Below are 24,677 nucleotides of genomic sequence, written 5' to 3'. Positions count from 1 at the left end.
CATAGCTGGAATAAAAATGCATTCCTTCAGACAACGTCATGCACCAATTAAACCGGCAGAAATGAAACAATGGACATACAGCAGTAACACAAATAGGAGTTGTGGGCTTCTGTGAACCCTTCCCCAGCAGGCAGGTGAATTCAAATTTCTATTATTTTGAGTGAATGTGACCCTAAGGAATCATGGAGGAGTGGCTTTTTTGTGATGACAGGGCAATCCCACTTTTGCAGTGTAGTCATTTTGATAAAGCCATACTGTGCTTTGTTGGGGGGAAAAAAACCATGTATACATAGGAAAGAGTCCAGGAGGGTACTGTTAATCATGGTAACCTTGGGGAAAGGAAATTTAAAGAGAAATGACTTCTTTTTTAAAAAAGAGTTTTTTAAATACATTTCTGGCATGCTTAAATTCATTGTACGCAGCACGTATTTTTGAGCAGACTGGCGTGATCAAGGGAATGCTTTAAAGTGAAAGATTCATGCTTCATCGCACCATATTATCAAAAGGCTGATTAGTTAGGTGATCATTAAGAAGCCGCCCCACTGGGCCAGGAATTAAGATGGGAGGGTGTGAGCTTGGGTGATAGCTTGGGTGATAGCAGTGGAGAAGGAAAGGAAGGGAGAAGGCTTTGAGCGTCATCAAGTCAGGAGCCAGGATGTGATAGTTTTATGTGTAAACTTGACTGGGCTAAGGGATGCCCAGATAGCTGATAAAACATGACTTCTGGGTGTGTCTGTGAAGGTGTTCCTGGAAGAGATACGCATTTGAATTGCTAGACTGAGGAAAGAAGACCGCTTGCACCAATGCTGGGCACCATCCCATCGGTTGAAGGCATGAATAGAACAAAAAGGGGAAAGAAAGGTGAATTTGCTCTTTTTGCTTGAGCTGGGACATCCATCTTCTCCTGCCTTTGGACATTGGCATTCCTGGTTATTGGGCCTTTGGAGCCAGACGAGGACTTATACCATTAGTCTCTTGATCCTTGGGCCTTTGAACTTGGACTTACACTGTTGGCCTCCTGGGTGCTCAGGCCTTGGGACTCAGGCTGAATTACAAACTGGCTTTTCTGGTTCTTCAGCTTGCAGATGGGAGATCATGGGACTTCGTGGACTCCATAACAGTGTGAGCCAATTCCTGTAATTACGTATTTGCCTTTATATATCCGATTGATTCTGTTTCTCTGGAGAACCCTAATACACAGGAATATCACCTGAATTGGCTTAAGGCTTGCAAACTGGTGCTGTTTGCATGAGAATGGAGCCTAGATATTGGTGCTCAGCAATGGAGGGACCTAAAGGAGCTAGATTTATAATTCTCAGTGCACGGGTGGGTGGGTGGAATGACAAATGAATGAGTTTCCTCATTGAAGGCTCCCTGCTTTCAGGTTTAGGCCAAATTCCTTTAAAAGCCTAATTGGTCCTAAGGGTAGATAGGTATTCTTCGCCTATCTCAGCAATTCTTCCCCCAGTCAGGGAGGGTTAAGGCCTTTCTAAGAGCTAGACCATTTCTGGCTGCCTCATTGGGTCACTTAGGTCTTTTGTTGTTCTATGAGAAACCCACCTCTGAATGGCTTAGACAATAAAGGGAATTGACTTAAGATACAATTATTTAGAAAGTCTTCTGACTTGGTTTGATTTGGGGCCTCACCAATGTCATCAAACACCTGGCTCAGTTGTTTAAGCTTTCTGTTCTGATCTTCATACATCAGCCTGGGTTCCTCATGATGGCAAAATAGGCACAAAAGTTCCAGACTTTATTTCACATTATCTAGAAGGAGATCCGCCCACCCACCCAGTTCCTTGAAAAATCTCCCCTCAAGTCTCGTTGACTCATGTTGGGCCTTATGTCCATTCTTGACTCAGCCTCTGTCTAGAGATGCTGACTATGGCTTAGGTTACCTGATGCAACCAGAGTTATAAGGGTGACGGTGGTAATGTCAGTCCACCCTCCTCCCAATCATATGGCCACTGCACAGTGGAGGAGGGATGGAAGGGGTATTAGGGTGCCATCAAGTTCTGGTTTGGGGTAATGGAGCAGGAACGATCGTATTTGTGAGTGTGTGGGGAGTGGTGGATGAAAGAAGAAAAGAGCCAAAGGAGGGTGGCGGATTTCCCAAACTGAGATGCAGGACAGTGAGTGTGAGTCCTGCTCAGGGTAGATGCTTGGGTTCACTCTGGAGCAGCACCTCCGAGGCTGTGGGTCACTGTGGAGGAGAATGATTATGAAGGTGGCGGAGAGAACAGGGCATGAAGAACTGACATCCCGGGCTCCCAGACAAGGGGCCTCCAAGGGCTTTGCTTGGTTCTGAGGGAGTGAGTCAGCCGAGGAGATGCCCTCTTTTGAAGGCGATTTGACCCCAGCAGGGAGCTGGTGAGTCGCACCCTGTGGCAGTTTGGAGCAGTGTCTCCAGACAGCACGTGGAGGGCCATGGACCCAGAGCAGCTCTGGAGGCATTGAATGAGTTCATGCTTGGAGACCACATAGAGTAGAGGCTTGGAGCATGGCACAGAGGGCCTGCTCAGCCACCATGAGAATACGTATTCTCGTTTCTCATTGTCGGTGGTAGTAAGAAGTATAGCAGCAATGGAAACAGGAGGCTGAGTGATTCAGGACTCCTTCCTGCTTGAAAGTTTAGTGAACCTCCGTTTTTGGATTTTATGACCCTGCGGAAGGGAAACTCTCACGAGTGTGACGACTGGGATTCCTTCCAATCTGGTGTATGGCAGGTTGAGCAGGATCCAATTTATTTGACAGATAAAGGCCTGTAGCATTACTTGCATTGCACAAGCATGGAGCAGTTCATATATACAGAACTGTAAAATTATCGACACACGGATTCCACACACACGACCTCATTCGAGCCTCACAACACCCTACAAGGTAGTCATCGTTTTCACTGTTCGACAGAGGAAGGAAGGCCAGCTGAGAGGCGTTGAATCCACAGCCCAAGATCCAGAGGTAGAATGTGGTGGAGCTGGTCTTTGAACCCAGCAACCCTCCCGCCCTGACCCCACCTTTCTACCTTCCTGACAGAGCCTAAATTTGGCCAATCCTCCCACCCTCCCCCATGAGGCCAGTGCTTCAGGGATGTGACTTCACCTTCACTTACAGGGGAGGGGCTCTCTGTTCATTCCCCTGGACCTAGTTCTGACCATTGAAAGTCTGTAGACGGGATTTTGAGTTTTCCCTTTTCTAAGGGAAAGCTATGACAGTGGATTTCTTCTTCTTCCTCCAGATAGCATCCCATCTTGAGACATTTGGAACTGCTGCATAGCCGCTTACTGCCAATCTGAGGACCAGGCCAAGCAGGCAGAGCAGAGATAGAGAGAATCTGGGTTCTTGACGGTGGGGTGAGTCACGAAATAACCCATCCTAGAAGCCTCCAGAAGCAGAAACTGCTAGTTGCCTTCCCAATGTCCATTTTACTCTTCTTCTTTAGTAACGGAAAGTCTATTTTGATGGGTGTGGCAATGTACACAGATCTAAAACCACGTTTTCCAGATTCCCTTGTCCGTGCAGGTAGCTAAGGAAATGTTAAGTGGCTGTTTGCCCTGCCCCTCTTTGCCTTCCTACTTCTTGGAATGTGGACATGATGGCTCGGGCTGTGGTAGCCGTTATTTAACCATGAAGCCAACCTGAGGATGGATGCCATGTGCTAAAGATGGCGGTGCAGGAAGTGTGGGTTCCTGCTGACTGTGGGACCCTCAGTATCAGCTTTTGACTGTATCTCTGGGCTTCTTTTATGTGAGACAAATACAAACCTCTATCTTTTATAATAAACCATCATTATTTGTTTTCTACTGTATGCAGCTGAGTCTAATCCCAACTATGAAACCTATACATTTTTTAATTCCCTGTTGAGTGAGAATTAATTTCCTTGATGTGTAAACAGTTTGGAGTTGGGGTTCCTTTTATGTGCAACCAATGGCAACCTAATAGTTTCCTCTTGAAAACCCACACTGTTAACATCTGTCCTGGGTAGTCAGCTACAACATAGGGCTGGATTCTTCAGGTCTCCATTATTCTTGGTGTGAGAAGTCCTAAGGTTAGGATCCCCACCACAGTCTACATACCCTCACTACCTCTAAGCCCTGCCTTTGGGCAATAAGTAACTTCCAGAAAGCCCAAACAAAAAGCAAATGTTCTGGCCAGCTGCTACAGGCGTGGTACAGCATTGGTGGGGAACTCAAGTGGTTTCTTTGGCACTGACCTCAAACTGTCCTACTGGTGCCCCCCTGACCTAAGCAGGGTCTGGCTTTCAATAGCCTCCTGTATATTCCTTCATCTTCCGTGCTGCCGGCTCCTCCTCAGTCCCTCTGCACGCCCCCCCGCCCCCATGTGGTCTGCCTCCCACAAATCCTCAGGGAGAGGAGCTTTTAATAACTGGTGAGGCAGCTATTGACTCAGGTTTTGTTTGCCTGCCACTAAGTTAGCATTTCATAAATGCAGGATTCTTGGCTTAATAGGCCAGTCATTTGTGTATTATAGAAATAGCAAATTAATTATTCAAAGCTGTGCTTGAGATAGACCAGAGATTTCACTGAGGTGGCCTCTCTCGCTTCTGATTCGCAGTCAATATTGCATTTCTGGCCTGCCAGTATTTATTTAAAGCATAATAGCTATCTTGTTAAACTCAAGTCTATTCAATCTAAATGAAAGTCAGGAATTTGTCCTGGAGCGTGGGGGAGAGTTTAGTCAACCTGTGTTGGGAGAATCCCAAACCACCAGCTTCATTACTTCCATCTCGCTGTGAGGATGCCAAAACCCACTCGTAAAGCATGGCTGGATTAATCATCTTTGTTATTGAAGGATAGAAGCACCAACCATCCTTCTCCTAAGCAGCTTTCCCTTGGACACTAACCTATAATGTGTGATCATAATCATAGCCACCACCTACCAGTGGCTATCCTGTGCCAAGTACTTTAGATCCATAACTTCCAAGTCTCACAGCAATCCCAGATTACAGAGGAGGAAACTGAGGCCTAGAGGGCTTAAATAATCTGCTGAAGGTCATAATGGGATTCAAATGCAGGTTATTTGGGTTCTAACCCCCATCCTCTCTTGCTGCAGAGACTCTGAGGCCTGGAACATAGATTTCTGTGTGCCACGCAGGAGGGTTCAGGCCCTTGCCTCTTGGCTCAGAACCTGGTTGGCAGAGCGATCTGTTTGACCTCCCAACCCTTCCCATCTCCTAGTGAAGCCCCACCTTTGCAGGGGCATGCTCACTTGCCTTCTCCCACTCTCACAGCCAGCGCCTTACTGAGACTAATGTGAGAAGAGGAGGCCACCCTGACCCATCTTTGTGCACCACTCCCCTCTCCCCCATCCCCCCATGTGCAGGACTGCAGGGCTTGTCATGCAGCTCAACTGAGAAGGAAAAAAGTTCCCATGGAGAAAACCAATTTCCAATGTATCCAAGCCATTGTTCTGGATTCTCTGTTTGAGTTTCCCCTGTCCTGCTTTGCGAGCCCTTTCCAGCTCCTTCAATGTGGGCCTTTGGTTTATAGCTGGGTCCCAACAGCTCCTCAGTGGAGGGAACAGAAGGCACAGACGACTGCCTGGGGACTTTCATACAGATCACAACGTAGGATGCCCAGTGCCTAGTTTGACGATGGCCTGATGTTGCTGAGCCAGCAGGCCACATGGTTCAAATGAAGGACCTAATACAGGGACATTCTACTCAGCATGTACTTAAGGGAGCCCAGTCATTCATTTCATTCATTCACTCAATGCACACGAGTATTTGTTGTCACCTTGGTGTCTGGCACAAGGGATTTGACTTGACATGAGATGTCCTGGAACCCCAAGGGCAGGACAGAGGAAGGAGCATGGACTGGACAGAGAATTAGGAGATCTAGGTTTGAGTTAGGGTGACTGACTCTCCTGGGACTTGCCCAGTTTTATCACGGAATGGCCTATATCCTGGAAAGCTCCTCTGCACTTTCCAGGACAGCTGGTTGCCCTAGTTTGAGTGCCAGTTCTGCCACCTACCACTCAGTCAGTATGTACATCTTGAAGGTCAGCTATGTGCCAGTCAGGGTTCCACGGCTGTGAGAACAGCTGTAAACAAAGCTCCCTGTCTGTGCTCAAGGGGCCCCCTCCTTGTAGAAGTAGACAAGGCACGTAAAAGCAAGTAGGATGATTTAGGGTGTGTATATGTGCCACCAAGAAGATAAAACTGGGACTGTGACATAGGTTGCCTGCCTGGCGGAGGGGCTGTTTTAGCTAGGAAGAGAAGCCTCCGTGGCAGGTGACAATGAGTGAAGCCTCAAGGAGGAGAAGGGGGCATCCGTGTAAGATCACAGGGGAAGCACAGGGATCATCAAGGGCAAAGGCCCTGAGATGGGAACACAGCAGCCAGGTTTGAGGTTGAAAGAGCGTTAGTGTGGGTGGGAGCGGGAGGAGGGAGAGGGAAGGAGAAGTGGAGGGGTGGGGTGGGCGGGCAGTTAGGAGCCCGAGGATGGAGGGCCTTGGGCTCTGCGTTAGGTATGTGTCCTGCGGGAAATAACTTTCAGATGAGGAGGACTCAGAGGTTCAGAGAGGTGAGGTGGAGCTAGAAAACAGACTTCTTAGGGCTGAGGCGAGGATTCCTAGCTCCCCCCACAAACCTGCTTTCTGTGTTGGATTCTCTATTCTGGTAAGAATATCACCATTCACAGAGATGTCAGGCCTCAGAACCTCGGTGTCCCCGAATGGTTAGTCTCCACGTTTCGTCACTTCTGCCTCCCACTCAGCCTCACATCTGCCTCCTCCTCTCCATCCTCCCTGACCATGCTCTGCCACAGCCAGCTTATCACCATCCTTTGTCTGCAAATTTCCTGACTGATCTTCTGGCCCTTAATTTCTTCCCCATATTGATATGTGCTGCCAACCCTCTTTCTAAAACATAAATCAAATCATGCCACATCGTTGTGTAAGCCAGTAGTACTTAGCATATGTTCTCAAGTTGGAATTCCCAGAAGCAGGTTCTGAGGTGGAGATCTGTGTACAGGACGTTAATTGGGGAGGGCTCTTGGTTTTGATACGGTGACTGACATTAACTGATTTTTCTGGTGTCAAACGAAACCTGCATTCCTGGGAAAAAAACTCACTTGCTTAGGATGTATTATATTTTTTGTATAGTGCTGGATTCACTTTGCTAATGTTTCGTTAAGGAGTTTTGCACCTGTGTTTATGGTTTTCATCTTTTGTAATGTGTTTGCTTGGTTTGTGTATGAGTGTAGCTCTGGCCTCCTAAAATGAGGAGAGATAGGATTAGGGGGTGGGAGTGATAGGACAAGGGACTAGTGTTTTTTCATTTTAAGATTCTTAGTACTATCTTATTTTTAATTTTTAAATTTAATTTTTTAATTTAAAAATTAAAAATTTTAATTTGTACCAGTACATAAAAATAAAATTTTAAAACAAAACAAAATTCAAACCTATGATTTTCCATGACTTGATCTATTTATTACTATTATTATTTTGGGGTGGTAGTAGAAAAAGGACTTAGGCGGTTGAAGTTGGGCTGGGTACCAGATGAAACGTGGGATTAGGTAGGTCTGGGTGTGAGGGAAGGTGATCATTACCATACAAGGTCTGACAATTAAGTTCGTGAACTTGTTGCAACGATGTTGCTAACCTTTTTTGATATCAGAGGGATTATTCATTATGAATTTGTACCCACTGGACAAACAGTTAACCAAGTTTACTATTTGGAAGTGCTGAAAAGGCTGCATGAAAAAGTTAAATGACCTGAACTTTCCACCATGAAAGTTCCTTTTGAATCATGACAAAAATCAGCTCACATGGCACTGTCTGTGAACTGTGGGTTTTTTTTTTTTAGCTGAGCCATCCTGCCACCTATTGGCAGCTCAGCGGCAGCTCAGCTCGGGCCGGGAATCGAACCGCTGTTGCTCAGAGCTCACACTCTTGAGCGAGCTCTTAACCAACTGAGCCACTTGGCCAGCCCCTGAGGAAGTTTTTATTTAGTAAACAAATAACTGTATTGGAACACCCTCCCTACTCACCTGATCTGGCCCCCAATGACTTCTTTCTTTATCCGAAGATAAAGGAGATATTGAATGGAAAACATTTTGAGGACATTCAGGACATCAACGGTAATACGACGACAGCTCTGATGGCCATTCCAAAAAGAGAGCTCCAAAATTGCTTTGAAGGGTGGACTAGGCGCTGGCGTTGGTGCATAGCTTCCCAAGGGGAGTCCTTCAAAGGTGACCGTAGTGATACTCAGCAATGAGGTATGGAGCACTTTTTCTAGGATGAGTTCGCAAACTTAATTGTCAGGCCTCGTATACAGAGTACTTTCTGTGTCAGGAACTGTGCTGGGCACTTTTCATGATCTGATTTACTTCTCATAAGAGCCTGTGTCAGTTAACTATTGCTACATAACAAACCATCTCCAAACTTAGTGGTTTAAAACAACTTTTTATTCTGCAATCAATGTGGTAATGCAGCAGGCTCCCTTGCCAGGAGCCAGAGAAGGGGATGGATGGATTAAACAATGCAGAGCTTTTCTGCCTGCTTGGCCATGTCCTTCTTGAAACTGAATGGTAAAAGGATGATTTACAAGAGGACAGTTTATATGGGGTAGGCGCATGGACTCATCTCGTGCCTTAAATGTACAAAATATAAAGGATCCTCCCTACAAATGTGATGGGTTTTCTGCAATTTGGGCTGGGACATTATTCATTGGTTTCGCTTAGGGTCATTTATGTGACTGTGGACATTTGTCCGTGGGGCTCAACTAGGGTAGAGTGGTCCAAGATGGCGAACACAACGTATCTGGTGATTAGCTGGGGCTGCCCACTTGGGTATCTCTGTTCTCCTCCAAGTGGCCTTCCCAGCAAGATAGCTTAGGCTTTTTTGATGGTGGTGGCAGTACTTCAAGAGGGCAAGCCCCAGTGTGCAAACACTTATCAGTCTCTGTTGGTGTCCCATTTGATGATGTCCTGTCGGTCAAAGCAAACCCCATGGTGAAGTTTAGCATCAGTGGGGGCGGGAGTTCCTGAGAGAGGGGACTCATTGGCGGCATGCAGTGTAACAACAATCCTGACACAGGAGGCTATGAAGCAAGTATTTATTTTTATCCTTGTTTTATAGCTGAGGAAACCAAGTTAAATATCTTGCCCAAGGTCCTCACTCATGTCTGGCAAGGGTAGGGTATAGCTGGACCTCACACACTGTGTCCTCCAAGTCCACACCTTAGCCAGTATAATGTCTATGGTGTCCTGCCTTGGCATTGATGCCTTTTGCATAGTCCATTGTCAAATTATCCCGATTTACATTTTGAGTCACCTCTTCTTAGGTCTGCTGCTGGTCTTGTGTGCATTTGCCCTCAACTGTCCTCCCCACACATGCATGCGCACGTGCGTGTGTATATACACACCCACTCACTCAAAAGAGCAGTGTTAGTCTGACTGACCCATGTTTTCTCTTTGTACATATTCCCCTAATGGTACTACATGGTACCTCCCACTCTGACTTCCTTACTTTAAAAAGGGCCTGGAGGACCGGCCGAGTGGCGTGTTGGTTAAGAGCTAGCTTGGGACGCCAGCTTTGAGCAGCAGGGCCCCAGTTCGGATCCCACATGAGGGCCAGTGACACTGCCCTCTACAGCTAAGTTGGTGAACAACAGCTCAACCTGGAGTTGGGCTGCCAGTGAGTCGCTGGCAACGGCGTAGGCTGCAGCCCCTACTGCGGTGGGCTGCCATAAGCTACCATGTGTGGCCAGCAGCCAGCGTGAGCAGCCAGCAGCCAGTGTGAACTGCCAAGAGCCACTGTGAGCGGCCATCCAGAGGCCGGCGACCGATCTGCCTCACCCGGGAAGAGCTCAATGATCACAATACCAACATGGCCAGTGAAGCGACGTCCTCCACAACTAGACTGAAGAACAGAAGGACAGCAACTTGTCTGTTCCACTTCCCCGATTCCCCAACACTGTTCCCCTCCCCCAATTCCCCAATAAAATCTTAAAAAAAAAAGGGCCTGGAGTGAATGAATGCCCATCATCTTTGCATCTTGGACCATTCAACAAATGAGATGAATCCATTCACCTACCTGATACAGTTTGTCCTCGTTTTAATCATCCTCTTGGCATTCAGTGACAAGAAGAAAATGGCCAAGCAGGCAGAAAAGTTCTGCATTCTTTAATCCATCTGTCTTCTCTGGCTTCTGGCAAGGGAGTGTGTTACTTCTCTCCCACCACTCAGCAGACTGACGAAAACAGGGGACGTGGAGTGCTCCCCCGGTCATTGCCATCAAAAATCCTGTAGCATCTGGCAGACCGAGACAGATTGCCTCTTACTCAGTGAGGCCTGTCTTGTTGACAGGGTGCAGCCTGAAGGCCCCAAGCACCATTTCAGTGTTGTTACAGGCAACATGATTGAGAGGGAAGCCGGCGGTTTGTCAACTTGGCCTTCACAGGACTATTAGAGTGAAGCAGGAGATAAAATGTATTTTGTTTTCAACAAGGTTTCATTTCTGTCCTACATGATCAACTCCAAAATATGTCATTAAAATATGGCTTTTTATTATCCCTACTTTTGGGGGCACTTTGAAACTGCTAGGAGAGGTGCAAGCACTGAGTATTCATCCTTGCAGAGGAGTGTCAAGCTGCTCTTGCTGAGATCGTTATTTGTGGTACATGGAATAAATGCTGCTGCCTCCTGCAAAGATGTCCACGTTCTAATCCCTGGAACCTGTGAATATGTTATGTCACATGGCAAAGGGCATTTAAGGTTGCACTTAGAATTAAGGTTGCCAATCAGATGATTTTATTGTATTTTTATTTATTTATTTTTAAGATAATTCCCCCCCACCTCTGAGCCATTGTTCTCAGTCTAGTTGTGGAGGACGTCGCCTCACTGGCCCATGTTGGTATTATTATCATTGCACCCTTCCTGGCTGAGGCAGTTGGTCACCGGCTGGAAGCTCACGGTGGCCCATGGCTTGTTCACAATCTTAGCTGTAGAGAGTGCTGCTTACTGGCGCGCCTTACTGGCCCATTTAGGAATTGAACCGGCAACCCAGTTGATCAGAGCTCCTGCTCTAAGCAACTGAGCTATCCGGCTGTCCAGCCAATCAGATGATTTTGAAATAGGAAAGGTATCCTGGGTTGTCCAGGTGAGTTCAATGTCCTTTAAAGGGCCATTAAGTATGGGAGAGGGAGATTGAAGAGTCAGTCATTGAGGAAGACTCAATTGAGTGTTGCTGGCTTTGAAGATGGAAGGGGGTCAGAAGCCCAGGAATGTGGGAAGCTGGAAAACAAAAGGAGAAAAATTCTTGCCTAGAGCATCCAGAAAGAATGCAGCCCTGCTGACACCTTGACTTTAGCCCAGTGAGACCCATTTTGGACTTCTGACCTCTAGAAGTGACAGATAACCAATTGGTGTCATTGTAAGCCACCAAGTATTTGTTCATTTGTTATAGCAGCAGTAGAAAACAAATACGCTACTTTTCATCAGCTCCTTGAATAATGATCAGTGTTGAACGAGGACCCTTGTTGTATGTACGGAGGCATTCTGCATATATGATAGGGGCAGAATTCATAACTCTTGGTAGGGATATTACCCCACTCTTCAGGCCTCCAGAGAAGACCATCTTAGAGTCACATTACCCTTATCCCAGAGAGACTTATCTGACTGGTGAGGCTGAATAGCAATGACTGAGCATGTTCTATTCATGTGTAAGTTTATTTGCTCAAGATTTTGTGGACTGGTAATTCGCGCAGGACACAGTGGATATGGTTCATCCCTCTCTGTGTGGTGTTAGTTGGGTTCACTCATGTGTTTGTGGTCACTTGGCATGTTGACAGGTGTTGGCTGATCCTGGATGATGTCATTGACAGGCCCAGCAGTTGGCTGAGGTTCCATCCTGGGGCACTTTGGTGTGTATCCACATGGCCTCTCCACTGTGCAGCTTGGACTCCTCCCTTGGCCCCTGGCTTCCAAGAGGAGAATACGAAAGTCTCTTGAAGTCTTGGCTCAGAAATTTCATAATGTTATTTTGCTACTTTGTATTGGCCAAAGCGAGTCACAAGGGTGGCCCAGATTTAATAGAGGGTCAAGAAATAGATGCTCTTCTTGATGGGCGCAGGGGCAAAGGGGCATGCGTGCAAGGATGGGAGGAATTTGTAGGTGTAGTGGCTCTCCGTGGTTCCCTTTCTTGGGCTAGATGGCCTGAAGCCAGTCTACATTCTTTCTCTGCTCCTGCCTCGCTCATGTGGTGTTCCCACCAGGGCAAGATTTGCCCTTGAGGGGAGTGGTCTGCAGTTGTCCAGCTGCTGGGATGGTGGCTAAGTGCAATTCAGCGAGGAAGGAGTAGGAAACTCCTTCAGGCCTCAAGGTCAGTCCCATGCCCCAGTCCGGGTAGCCGGCAGTACAGCTATTATTAGGATGTCTGTCTGACTTCTCTGTATTCTTCTCAATTGCTTCAAAACTTGGAGCGAAGAAAGGCATGATTCATTAACAACTCAAAAACTACCTGAAGGAGATAGAGAAAAACCAGTGACAAGCAGGAGAATGTTCAGTCCGGACAAAGCCAGGGCATTATTCTAAAGCAGAAGGTACAAACTCTGTTAATATGAACGGTAGATGCACAATGGAAAAGGCTAACTATAAAACGTCCAGCAATTAGGATGTTGGAAAAACGCTGACAAAATTCTGGAAAGCATTTACTGATTTTGCATTTACATTCTGGTTAAGCCGTGTTTGCATGGGAGTTGATATTTGGACAGGTTTCCCGGGACAGCAATGGAATATAATATAAACCGGCATTGAAACATTTCAATTCTCTCTAGTTCATCTTTTTTCATAGACAGCCCAAGGGAGTGGGTACTGAACAGACATAGACACATTTTCACTATTGTGGAGGCAATTGATAATGGGACCCAAGAAATGAAGGGTCTCTGGGCATGGGTGAGAGTTTTTGAGTTAGCACTTGATCCAGAAGTTGTTCTCTTCCCACAAGAGGACAGGGGCAAATCTGAGAGTTACATAAAAGCTCTCATTCTTTAGCAGCTGCAGCAGCAACAGGGCAGTGGTGGTGGGTGGCTCCAGGCGCGTGGTGGTGAGAGCAGACACAAGCGGAGTGTAGTGGAAGGGGCAGATGCTTTGACTAAAGATAGGCCTGGGTTTTTTACTCCTGGATTTGCAAATCACCCACTTCGAAACCCTGGAAAGGTAACTTCACCTTTCTCCGCCTCCCTTCCTTCTGTAAAATGGGGCTGATGATGCTTGGTTACATGGCTGCTGTAAGGGTTAAATAAGATACATTTGAAATGTCTGCTCCGGTGCCTAACACAGTGCAGATACACAACTGTGATGGCCATCTGAAAACTAAATTTGCAGAATTGCGGGGAGGAGCTGTGATTCAAGCCCTGGCATGGCCATGGGGAGTAGCTGGTAAGAACAGAATAGCTGGGATGGTAGAGACATGGTTGAAGAAAGTTCTAGATTTTAAGGAAAACCCATTTTTAGTAACTACGTAGCAAGAGTCAGTACTAGAACTAACATAACCTTTTCAGAGAATTCTCTTAAGAAGTAGCAGATCTGGTCTGAAAAGCCATGGACCAGTGTGACAGGGCTAAGGGGATAAGAGGCTGGTGTAGAATAGGATGACAGCAGAATGAGTAGAGCTGAAGCCTACTTGGGCTGTCAGCTCTCCAGGCTGGTTTTGAGCTGTGCCATACCCATTGCAGAGGTACAATTTTGGTTCCTGCTGGCTACCCTCCAGTCGTTCTTCTCATTGACTAGGCAAGGCTGGCTCCTGCCCTGAATAATACCTCAGCTTTAACAGCTCTGTGAATGTTCTAGTGTGACAGATAAGAAAGCTGACAACACGAACAAGAGCACAGTCTTGTCCCAGTGGAGCCCCTCGGCCGGCCTCTCCACAGCTGGGAAAGGCCAGGTTTTGGCTCAGCTCTGCCACCTGTAAACTGGGTTCCTGGTGCCTCTCCCAGTTCTTCTCTCTGCAACCCTCTGTAGTAGCATGAGGAAGGGGATTCAAACCATCTTTCTACAAATCAACCCACCTATGCCTGGCTGCCTTGTTATCACAGAGGTGGGTCTTTAGGGGACAGCAAGCCACATGCTAACTTGGGACTGTCCCTGACTTCCTCCCAATGTGTGTATGTGTAGAGGGTGTGGGGGGTGGGGGAAGAGCACCTTTCCTTCCAAGCTTGGAGGAAAGAAAGGCTTCTCCCCGCCCTGATTGTCTGTCGCAGTTAGTGGGGCCAGACTTACATACTACGTACAGCTCAGCTGTGCAAAACCGGAAGGGAACTTTCTTAATTTTAATAACAGATATCCTTCTACTCTGAAGCCCCCGTAAGAGCAGGGGGGAGAAATACAAACAAAAACAGACATGCCAACGAAAGAGGACTCTATCTCTTTCAGTTCAGAATTGTCCCCATTGGGTAAATATTGACGTTCCGTTTCCTATCAGGTCTGTTTTTGTCTTTTCAAGAAGTTGTTCTCTACTCTTTCCCAATGTGGCACCTGAGGTGGAGGGCAGGGGAGCCTCAGGTGTCCTCTGGGGAGCGGGGAGGAGCCCCTTGTCTGCATGTGATCCTGTGGGCCTCACCTTCCACCCGCACAGCCTCACTGCATCAGGGCAACAACGCCTGGAGTATCTGGTGGATGTCCTCTCAGCCCAGGGAATGCAAACTCGGCCATCTCCCCCTGCTGTCTTCAGCCCAAATAGGATTTTGCTGCTTCTGCTGGTTCTGTGAGGCATGATCACACCCTCCATCAGGCCTGCAGACCTGAACAGGTCTCCCTGTGGCCCCTACTACAGGGTTTCCCCATCTTGTGCCTCAGGGAACCCTTGCAGGCAGGCTTCTCAGCTCTTAATTCCCAGCTGCCTTCACCACCACTTTCACCAGCCCCTGACAGCTTTCCAGATCCCCTTTGTGCCCTGCTGTACTTGGTGTGGCGGTGAGGGTGCGGCTATCCCAGGTCCTGTCTATACAGGCACTCACTTCGCCCATGTTGCCTGATGGTACCCACCCCGTGATGCACACGGCACCCTTTGGAAACGCAGGTGGCTCTTGCAGCCTGTACCTGGGGAAGCAGAGCACCAGCAATGGCCTCTTTGGATTCTTCCACATCTGCTTTGATGTCCCAGTGCACGCTCACACCCACCCCAACCTGGGGGTTTTGATCTGGATCGGGTGGGGAGTCAGGTGTGTCTTACTCACCCATCCTTTTCTCTTTACCCCTCTTCTTAGCTCCTCCCTGCAGTGGAAGCGCTTTCTATGTCCCCCTTCTGTCTGACGAGAGCGGTGTCCCTCTCATCCTTCTTTCCTATTCTTTGTCCCTCTCATCCTTCTTTCCTATTCTTTGGCCTCCCCACCCCAGTTCCAAAATGGCAGAAAGACTGCAGGGAAAGAAAAGAGATTTCCAACAAGGGTAAATACAGAAAAAAAGAGGGACTGCCTTCGAAAGCTGTATGTCCCAAGGTTGGGCGAAGGCCAACAGTTAGGTAGTGATTCTTCCTTCATTGGGGTATCTTTTGTAGATTTTGAAACTAGGATGACCCTCAGGAATCTTCCATAATCTAGGAGGAGGCCCAGAGAAGTAAGTGACTTGCGCAAGAGTACACCACCAATTAGTTGAATTGGGTCCGGTGTTCATTCTGTTTTGCCACACTATCTCCCTATCACAAGTTAACCTCAATGCTAAATCATTGCAAATAAATACAGCGATGAAGTAGTAAGAATAAAAACTAGAGACCCACTTTTATGGATGAGGAGGTTTGTATTAGTCAGCGTTCTCAGAGAAACAGAACCAAGAAGAACAGGATGTGTATCAACATACACACATGTGCGAATGCACACATACACACACATGTATACAGAGAGAGAGAGAGAGAGACAGAGAGATAGAGAGATATATAGAGAGACTGAGATTTATTTTAAGGAATTAGCTCATGTGAGTGTGGAGGTGTGGCAAGCTATGCTGGCAGGCTGGAGACTCAGAATTGTTGCAGTTCAAGTCCAAAGGCAGTCTCCTGGCAGAATTCCTTCTTGCTTCGGGGGAGGTCGGTCTTTGTTCTTTTTTTTAAAGATTTTTTTATTGGGGAATTGGGGGAGGAGAAGAGCGTTGGGGAATCGGGGAAGAGGAACAGACAAGTTGCTGTCCTTTGGTTCTTCAGTCTAGTTGTGGAGGACGTTGCCTCACTGGCCCATGTTGGTATTATCATTGTGCTCTTCCCGGGTGAGGCAGTTGCTCGCTGTCCATTGGACGGCCGCTCACAGCAGCTCACGGCAGCGCACGAAAGCTCATGCCCGCTGCCGGCCAGCCCCACTGCAGCCCATGCTGTCACCTGGCGACTCACAGCCACCCAGCTCCAGGTCGAGCTGTTGTTCACCATCTTAGCTGTAGAGGGCGCAGCGTCACTGGCCCTCATGTGGGATCTGAACCAGGGCCCTGCTGCTCAGAGCTTGGCGTCCCAAACCAACTCCTAACCAACGCACCACTCGGCTGGCCCCAGCCTTTGTTCTTATTCAGGCCATCAGCTGATTAGATGAGGCCCACCCACGACATGGAGGGTTACCTTCTTTACTCAAAAATCCACTGATTTAATTATTAATCTCATCCAAAAAAACACCTTCACAGAAACATTCAGAATAATGTTTGACCAAATATCTGGTCACTGCCAAGTTGACACATAAAATTAACCATCACAAGGGAGTTATGGGCTTTAGCATGAACTAGGATGATATTATCAAAACCCCATCTCGGCAGGTGAAGTTTCCAGAAAGGTAGAGATTGCGTCCAGATTTTGGTTTTAAATGGTTGACTTGGCCCCCAATCACCATATTAAGAAAGTAGGGAAGGTAAAGGATGTTGAGGAAGGGGACAGGGAAGGGATATTTTCCCACCTGCTTTGCTTAGTGTATTATGTTCATAAGTAGCAAAAGCCAATTCAAGCTCACCTTGCCTAAAGGGGGAGTTTATTATAAAGACACAAAGGGTGTTTCTTTTACAGTCAACCACAGGAACAAATTGGGGCCATGGGATCAGGGACCGGAACACAAGCCAGCCTCATGGTGGGTCTCTTGCCTCTGACTCATCTGCTCTGTTTTTATTCCCTGCAGACTTGCTTCCTCTGCTTCTTGATTCTTGTGGCGGCTGGAACGTGTCCATTGTACAGGTCCAGTCTTCCAAATAAAGTCGTAACATGTACTCTCTTTTTCTTGGTTCCAATCCCTGGGGGACCTTTGATCAACTCGATTTGGGTGAGTTGCACACCTTTGGTCCAATCAATCATGGCAGAGGATTGAGGGAGTGCTTGACAAAATGGCTTCCAGAGGCTCACTGCTGTGCATGAAAAGGGAATTGAGTTTTCAACATGAACTTGGCACATATTGCCAGAAATGATCCATCCGCTCCCGCATCTCAGTGGGTGAGGATTCCAGGGAGCTCAAGATCGTATCCATGAGAATTGGGATGGGGCTGCCTATTTCTCCCTGGCACCCACACACCCTCCCTTTGGAGGTTGCTGGCCTCTGTGACATTTCTCAGTAGCTGAGAGTAGCAAACGCCAGCCTCCCTCCTGCCTTCAGTTGAGGGCACACTGGGGCTTGCAGCTGCTAACAACTGAGAGGAGCTGAAGGCCATGCCATTGTATGGCCTGACCTGGAAACGCATTCACCATTCAGTTCATGGCCCAAGAAACAAAAATAATATTTAATGAGCAAAATCTTCTTTGTTTAATTATGGTAAATGTCAAGGTTGAATCCAGTGCTTTGCTGAAGGTCAAATGCTAGGGACCATCAAAAACCATTTAAACCAGAGCTTGATGGGGCTATTAAACTCCAGACTAGTTAAAACAAGGCAGCATCCTTCTTCAGTGATTTATTGCCCCCTTTTGGAAGCGGTAATGTGAGAGCTGGAACAATCCTCCAGCTTGTGTTTTTCTCTTCCCTAATGTTCTTTTTAGGCTGATGAGGGACTTACTAATGAAATCAATGCCGCAAGGCTCCCGAAGAGTTACCTCCAAGGCTGAAGAAACCCATCTCCATTAGATCAATGGTTTACAGAAGCACTGCCCAGACTTTTCCCCCAGAGCTGCTGATTCAATTGCTCTAGGGTAAGACCTGGGCCCTGATATTTTTTTAAGGCTCCCAACTGAAGAGTTTCTAATATGTACAGGGGTTTCAAACAACTGGGTCAAATGCTCCATTTTGTTCATGAAAAGGCCAAAAGCTGATGCCTTTGTGTACCCTAAGCATTCCTCCACATTGCATGGTCCTTTCTTGTACTTTTCATTCAATCCAAATTTATATTCTTCCCTGCTGCCTCTTATTCTCAGAGCCCAGAGCTGCGTTCACAGAGACGGCGTGTGTTGTCAAGCTCCAGATAAGGGCAAAGTGGCAATGCTCCTGGTACTTGGCAATGAATGGAATGGGAGTTATCCCCCAAACTTCCCTGTGTAGCAGGGAATGGATTAGCAAAGATCAGTTGTGAAGGCTCAGGAAAGAGATGAGAATCCGGCCTGTTGTAGGCCCCCTCAGGTTGTCTGAAAAGATTGGACAGCAGGACTTTTCCTGAGCAGCGAGGAAATCTTTCTCCTGTTATTTATGCACACTGCCCCACTGTTCCTTCTTTCTTTCTTGTCATGCAATAGAAATAATGATCTTGGTGCTGGACCCTGTGCTGCGCCAGGCCAATTAATCACCCACCGAGTCATTTATTTCCTCATACTCTCGTCCACCAGGACCATTATCCTGTAGGTAAACAGAGGTGCCAGTAAATCACGGACAGAACACAAGTCGATGGGAGAATACTTGATTAAGCGTCTCCATAACTTAGAGTTATATAGTACCTCTCATCCCAAAGGATCTCCAAGCACCAGATAGACTGATGTATGCGCAGCTACCCACCCCGACATATGTCATTTTCTACTCCATTCCCTCAGGGGGGAGTGTAATGTTTATTGCCCTTGTCACCTAAGTTACCCTCGAAACTGTAGTCATGTGTTAGACAGGAGGCAAAGAAAGGAACTTTTACTTCCTTGTCCTGTTAGGCAGCAAAAATTTGCTACCCAGCAGGAACTCAGCAGTAGTCAGAAAGTAACCTACCTGAACTCTTGGGTTAAATTCCTTTGGTTCATGAAATGCTGCCAGTATGAGAGAATTCATGTTTATGCTGCTGCAGTTGGCCACAACAGAGCAGGCATCGAGATTGCGTGGAGAGCTAGGACAAGGTCTAAAGCAAGTGTTACCAGGGCAGAAATGCTTTAGGATCTGCTAGAATCATAGTCTCGGGAAGCATCACTCTATGGGAAGATAATTTACTCACAACTATTTAGAACTATTCGTGATAAGTCTGCCCTTTAAACTTTAGTGATATATGGGCCCCTTTGAAAGAAAAAATATCCTGCATTCTTTCCAGTGTTTACTCCAATTATTTGATCACAATGCTACTTTCAAATGTATCCTTCTTGTTCTGATATATGTATAAAACCCCAAACCAAGTTAAATTCAAGGCAGTTAAATTCAGTTCACTGCAATTCAATTCAATGCAAGTTAAATTCAAATAAAACAATGAAGTCAATGTGATTCGATTTAACAACATTAATTTAAAAGGAAGGATGATGTTGTTTTGCTGAAACCAAATTACCCCTCAAACGAGAACATATTGACAGCTGTCTCATTATTTCTTTTAAGTTTGACATGCTTACCTACTGGGTGCCAGGTGGTGACCTAAGTTTTCACCATGTCTTTGTGTTTGAACTGCTATGGAAAATTCCTTTGTGCAATACACTATTAATTTATTTGGCCTTAATTTGAGGTGAACATAACATATCTATGCTATGTCTACCTCTGTGCCACAGGAACAAACAAGGCCACTGGGATCCTGTGGCATGATTTGACTATGTGGAGTTATTAGCATAACGCAGAAGATGGTAATATTCAATTTTAAGACTACGATCAAAAGGAAAACACGCAATTAAAAAATGCCCTCATAAAAAATTTTAAGACTCTCCTTAGGGTCTATGGGAGCAATGGACCCCCATATTAAAAGGCATATGTCTAAAGTCATTAGCTTTAGGACAATAATGGGTTAAAAGCTAGAATCGATGAAAAATTCGGAGGGAAAAAAATCCCAGAATAATATTAGAAGATAACACAACAATCACATTCATTCCTTATCACAATCGTGGACTCAAGTATAGAATCTTGTCGTAGGCATGGCCGAGACTGCCAAATGTCCTAATGTACCTGTTTGCTCCTTTTCCTTTTAGTAAGCGGCACCCCTCTGCCCCCACACCACAGGCGTTCTCAGGGAACTTGGCTACTCAGCTAGAGGCCACATTTCCTAGCCTCTCTTGAAGCTTGTTGTGGCCACGTGATCAGATTCTTGCCTATAGAATGGGAGCAGAAGTGTGCAAGTTCCACATCACTCCCCTAAAAGGAAATGGCTTGCTTTCCACTCTCTGTCCCCCTTTCTTCCCTCTGGCTGGTGCTCGGACGTGATATTGATGAACCAGTATGCCCCATGCAGCATCACCCTAAGAGGAGCTAGAGGAAGAAAGTGCTTTGGAGTCTTTTCATTACAGCCTCTTGATCTATACTCTAGCGGATATAGAAAGTGATAGCGTAAGATCCTGTTCCATTCCTTCAGTAATATACATTATGTACTTATGTGCCAGGAACCAGAGGAAGGGATTCATGTTTAGCTAACGGTAGAGCTGGGGCAAAATACAGGCCTTTTGACTTCCAGCCCAGTACTCTCGCCACTTCATGCTCTCTCCTCGTCTAGCTGTGTGGCCAGTGCTCCAACCATTGTGATTAATTAGGGGAGGGCTTGGTGTTGCCAGAATTGAATGTGCCCTGGTAGGCTTTATTCTCATTTGACTCTTGTTTGTTTGGATTTTTTTTTTAAAAGGAAAAATATGGAAAGCCCGAAACAAATTAGGGATCTTACTAATGCAGAAGAAATGTGTATTCATCACTGCAGGACCAGCCCTATCCCCTGTGTATAGAGGGATGTACAGGGAAGCTCACGGTATCTCAGGAATCTGACTTGCCAACAATAACACTGTTAGGGAAAGGCAGAAGTTGGAGCGAATAGACGAAGCCAGTGCTTATGCGGTGGAAGAAAACAAACTGGCGTCTGGTTGGATGCCCCACCACAGGGCTCCAAAACAGAGTCTGAGGGACGAGAAAAGGAAGTAACAGAAAGCAGGATTGAACATAATAGGCTCACCCCCCACCCCCCTCAAAAGTCATTCGTTATTATATCACTCTGTTTTATTTTCTTTAAGGTAGTATCATGATCAGAAATTTTCATCTTCGTTTTTTTGGTCCATATTTTTATTGTTCATCTCTCCTAAAAACAAGGCATTTCCATGGCTGACTTGTTTACCGTCGATTCTCTAGTGACCAGAACAGTTAGGCTCTCAAAAGCATTGCTGGCTAAATAATAGAAAACATGAATGAACGAATAGCAAATGTGACAACACGGACAATGAGCTGCATAAATCATGAAACATGTCACATTTCTGCTGCTTTGGTGATGATGTAAAGATCATATGTTACCAATAAAGACAAAGAAAAACTGTGCATTGTTACCTCTTAGAGAGGTGCTGTCATTCCAGAATAACCATGCCCTGCCCCTGGGCTCCCAGAATTTTCATTGTCACATGCTTCTGTGGTGGCCATGAGAATGCCCCGTGCAGACCTCTCCTACAGGGAGTGTGTTTCACTGAGGGCTCCAGCTGCTGCGCTTTGAAATCCATTGCTGTCATTGTGCTGAAGCCAATGAGTGACATGGCAGGGATACTAAGGCAGACCTATTCCTGGGAGACCTAGGACCCCTCTGACAGCTGACTTGGACTTGAAGACCCCCTGGGAGCTTTGGAGAATCTTCCTTGGGCTGCATGGCAATCTAGGGCGCTCCCACCAACCTTCTTTCCCTGTCTCCTTCACTCAGGGCCAGACTCATAGTGCAGTCTTAGGACACTCCCAGCCTTTTCTGATTCCCTCTCTGTTTTCTTTCACTGCTGGCTTCCCTACCAAACCCTCACATATTTAATTTGGGATTGGAGTCTGATTCTTGAAGGTCTTGGACTCAACCTCTAAGAAGAGCTCTGGGATCTGTGTTGGTTGGAAGGCTGGCCCCCAACCACCATCATATTTTGAATCCAATGTCTGCTCTTACAGAGCCACTATCCAACTTGCCTGTCATAGCCAAATCCAGCCTAAGTTTGGGAACCCTAATGGAAAGGCAGAGTTAAAAGGCAAGTACTATCTATTAGTCCACACTCTAGATACAGGCACTGACAGGAAGAGTAAATATAAAAAGAAAGATAGGAAGTTGAATAGGAGAAGCAAAGACATAAAAATCTCTGTTGAATTCAGAGCCTTCCTCGCCATGGGGGAAACGGCCAGCTTTGACAAGCAGTAGCATTTTTATTCAGTTTTTGAAGGTAAAAGTAAAGAGATTAGAGGATTCAAGTGGATAGTAGCAGCTCTTGGAATGGAGGCACTTAAACATACAGCTTTGTTGGCTTCGTGTAATTACAGAAGTGGGAGGTAGTTGGACAGAGCACGTCAAAAAGTAAATTTCATAGTGTGTCTTGGAGAGAGACAATGGATATGAACATTTGTTCCTGAGGAATACGTTTCCCACTCCTGACCTGCCACCTTCTCTGGAGCACTGGCAAAGCACAGACTTCTTTCCTCTTTTATGAAAGGTGAAGACAATTTTATCAATTTGTAACTGAACAAAAGAAAATGTATTAGTTATCTACTGCCACATAACAAAATACCCCCAAATGTAGGGACTTAAAACAACAACATTTTTTATCTCCTAGTGTCTGCGGGTCAGGAATCTGGCACGATTTAGCTGGTCCTCTGGCTCAGGGTCTGTCCAGACAGGAATTAAAGCATCATCTGGGCTGCTGCCATTTTTAATCTCACCTGGGGAAGGACCCATTTCCGTGTGGTTGTTGGCAAGATCTGGTTCCTTGTGAGCTGCTACACTGAGGGTCTCGGCTTCTCAATGGCTGTTGGCTGGAAGCTGTTTTCAGTTCCTTGCCAGGTGGGTCTCTACATAGGGAAGCTCACAATGGGTGGCATTGGGGTTCATCAGATTGAGCAAGTGAGATGGCCAGAGAGAGGATGCGAGAAAGATAGAAGTCAGCATCTTTTATAACCTAATCTCGGAAGTGACATCCCATCATCACTTGCCACATTATATGAGAAGTAAGTTGCAAGGTGCAGCTTACACTCTATGGAAGGGATGACACAAAAGCGTGCATTTCAGGAAGAAAGGATCATTGGGAGCCGTTTCAGAAGCTGCCTACCACACAAAACACAACTGAAGCCTAAGTAAAAGTAAGCTTGACTTGAGGGCATAATAGAAGAATGATATGGAGCAACAGGAAGATGAAACTACACTTCCGAGGGCATGAACCTGCATAGGGCTTTATTGGCTTTTGCAGAGGACAAATGATTGGTTAGCTTTCAAATAGTGCTAGGCAGACTTCTCCACTGAAATTCTAATAATGAGTGAAGCTTATAAACGTCCCATGGATCCCAAAGCAGTCAGTTGCAAACAGAAAATTTCCTTAAGTTTTATGCTTTGTCACAAAAGTTCTTGTGCATTTTGAATTCTAGGCCATGATATGTGTGTTCGTTTGAATATGAAAGTATAAAAACTACTTACGACGGAGCAAAATTGATTTTCCAAGGCAAGGCAGCGTGTGGATTTAGTTTGAAGAGCCTAAGATTTTCTAGCACTAGTTTCCTTCTGATGGGTCCTCACTGCTGAGTCATCCATGCCCACGTCCTCTGTGACATGGAGAAGTTAACGACTCTCATCTGCTAATTGGGAAAAAATGAGAGATTTTGCAATGTCTCTTTATTTTCTGTTTTTCAGGCACCCAGCCTCCCTGTTCACTAACCTTTGTGTGGTCCACATACCAGCCATGTTAAACAAACACTTGCTCTTCCTTGAGCATAGCGGCTCTGTCTTGCGTCAGGTTATGTGAATGTGTAATTCTCTCAGCCTGGGCTGTCTTTTCCTGCCCTGCCCCCTGTGTGATCCCCCCCTCCCTGGCCTTGTATATTTCCTTTAGGGGGTCAGGGGTGGTTTCAGGAAAACAGTGACTCTTCACCTGGGTTAAGGACTGCACCTGCCCCGTGTTCCCAGAACCCCCCTGGTGTGTCCTCATTTGAGTGTTCAGATAAATAAATCTACAGCGACCATCTAATATAGTCAACCTTTCCTCCTCTTAATGGGAGCTGCTTAAGAACAAAGACTGACTTTTCTCCTTCATACCCCAGCTGTGGGCATAAAGCACCCACTGTTGGGCATATAGTTCAAAAAATGGCTGTTGACTAAATCAGTGGTTTTCAAACTTTTGCGTCTGAGAATCTCTTTATACTCTTAAAACTTATTGAGAACTCTGAAGAGCTTTTGTATATGTGGGTTATAGCTCTTGATATTTTCTATATTAGAAATTAAAACTTAATAATTAAACATATGAGGTGTGATCAAACAATATGGTGAATGTCTAAATCTTTTTAATTCTGTTTTTTGTACTGTCTTTTAAATACAGTGTGTATTTTTCAGTCTCAGCCTATTTCATTTTGCACTAGCCATATTTCAAGTGCTCAGTAGCCACATATGCAGTTCTACATCATCATTTAGTAAAAGGGC

At 46.1% G+C, this 24,677-nt stretch overlaps 1 protein-coding gene across 4 annotated transcripts in view; it reads left to right on the top strand.

Moving 5' to 3' along the window:
- PAMR1 (peptidase domain containing associated with muscle regeneration 1) overlaps window positions 1-24,677 on the top strand; it is a 149,299-nt gene that overhangs the window by 13,225 nt on the left and 111,397 nt on the right. For 2 of the 4 annotated variants that reach the window (XM_019639504.1, XM_019639503.1), the window contains exon 2: window positions 3,236-3,350. The exons of the other annotated variants lie outside the window; for them this stretch is intronic. The gene's annotated coding sequence lies outside the window, so the exon portion shown is untranslated. The remainder of the gene's footprint in view (window positions 1-3,235; window positions 3,351-24,677) is intronic. 4 annotated transcript variants of the gene reach the window in all.

Source organism: Hipposideros armiger, unplaced genomic scaffold, assembly GCF_001890085.2.
Source record: "Hipposideros armiger isolate ML-2016 unplaced genomic scaffold, ASM189008v1 scaffold_44, whole genome shotgun sequence".
In the NCBI taxonomy this organism is placed as follows: domain Eukaryota; kingdom Metazoa; phylum Chordata; class Mammalia; order Chiroptera; family Hipposideridae; genus Hipposideros; species Hipposideros armiger.
Note: the sequence above shows the minus strand (reverse complement) of the source record. Positions and strands in the feature narration are given on the sequence as shown.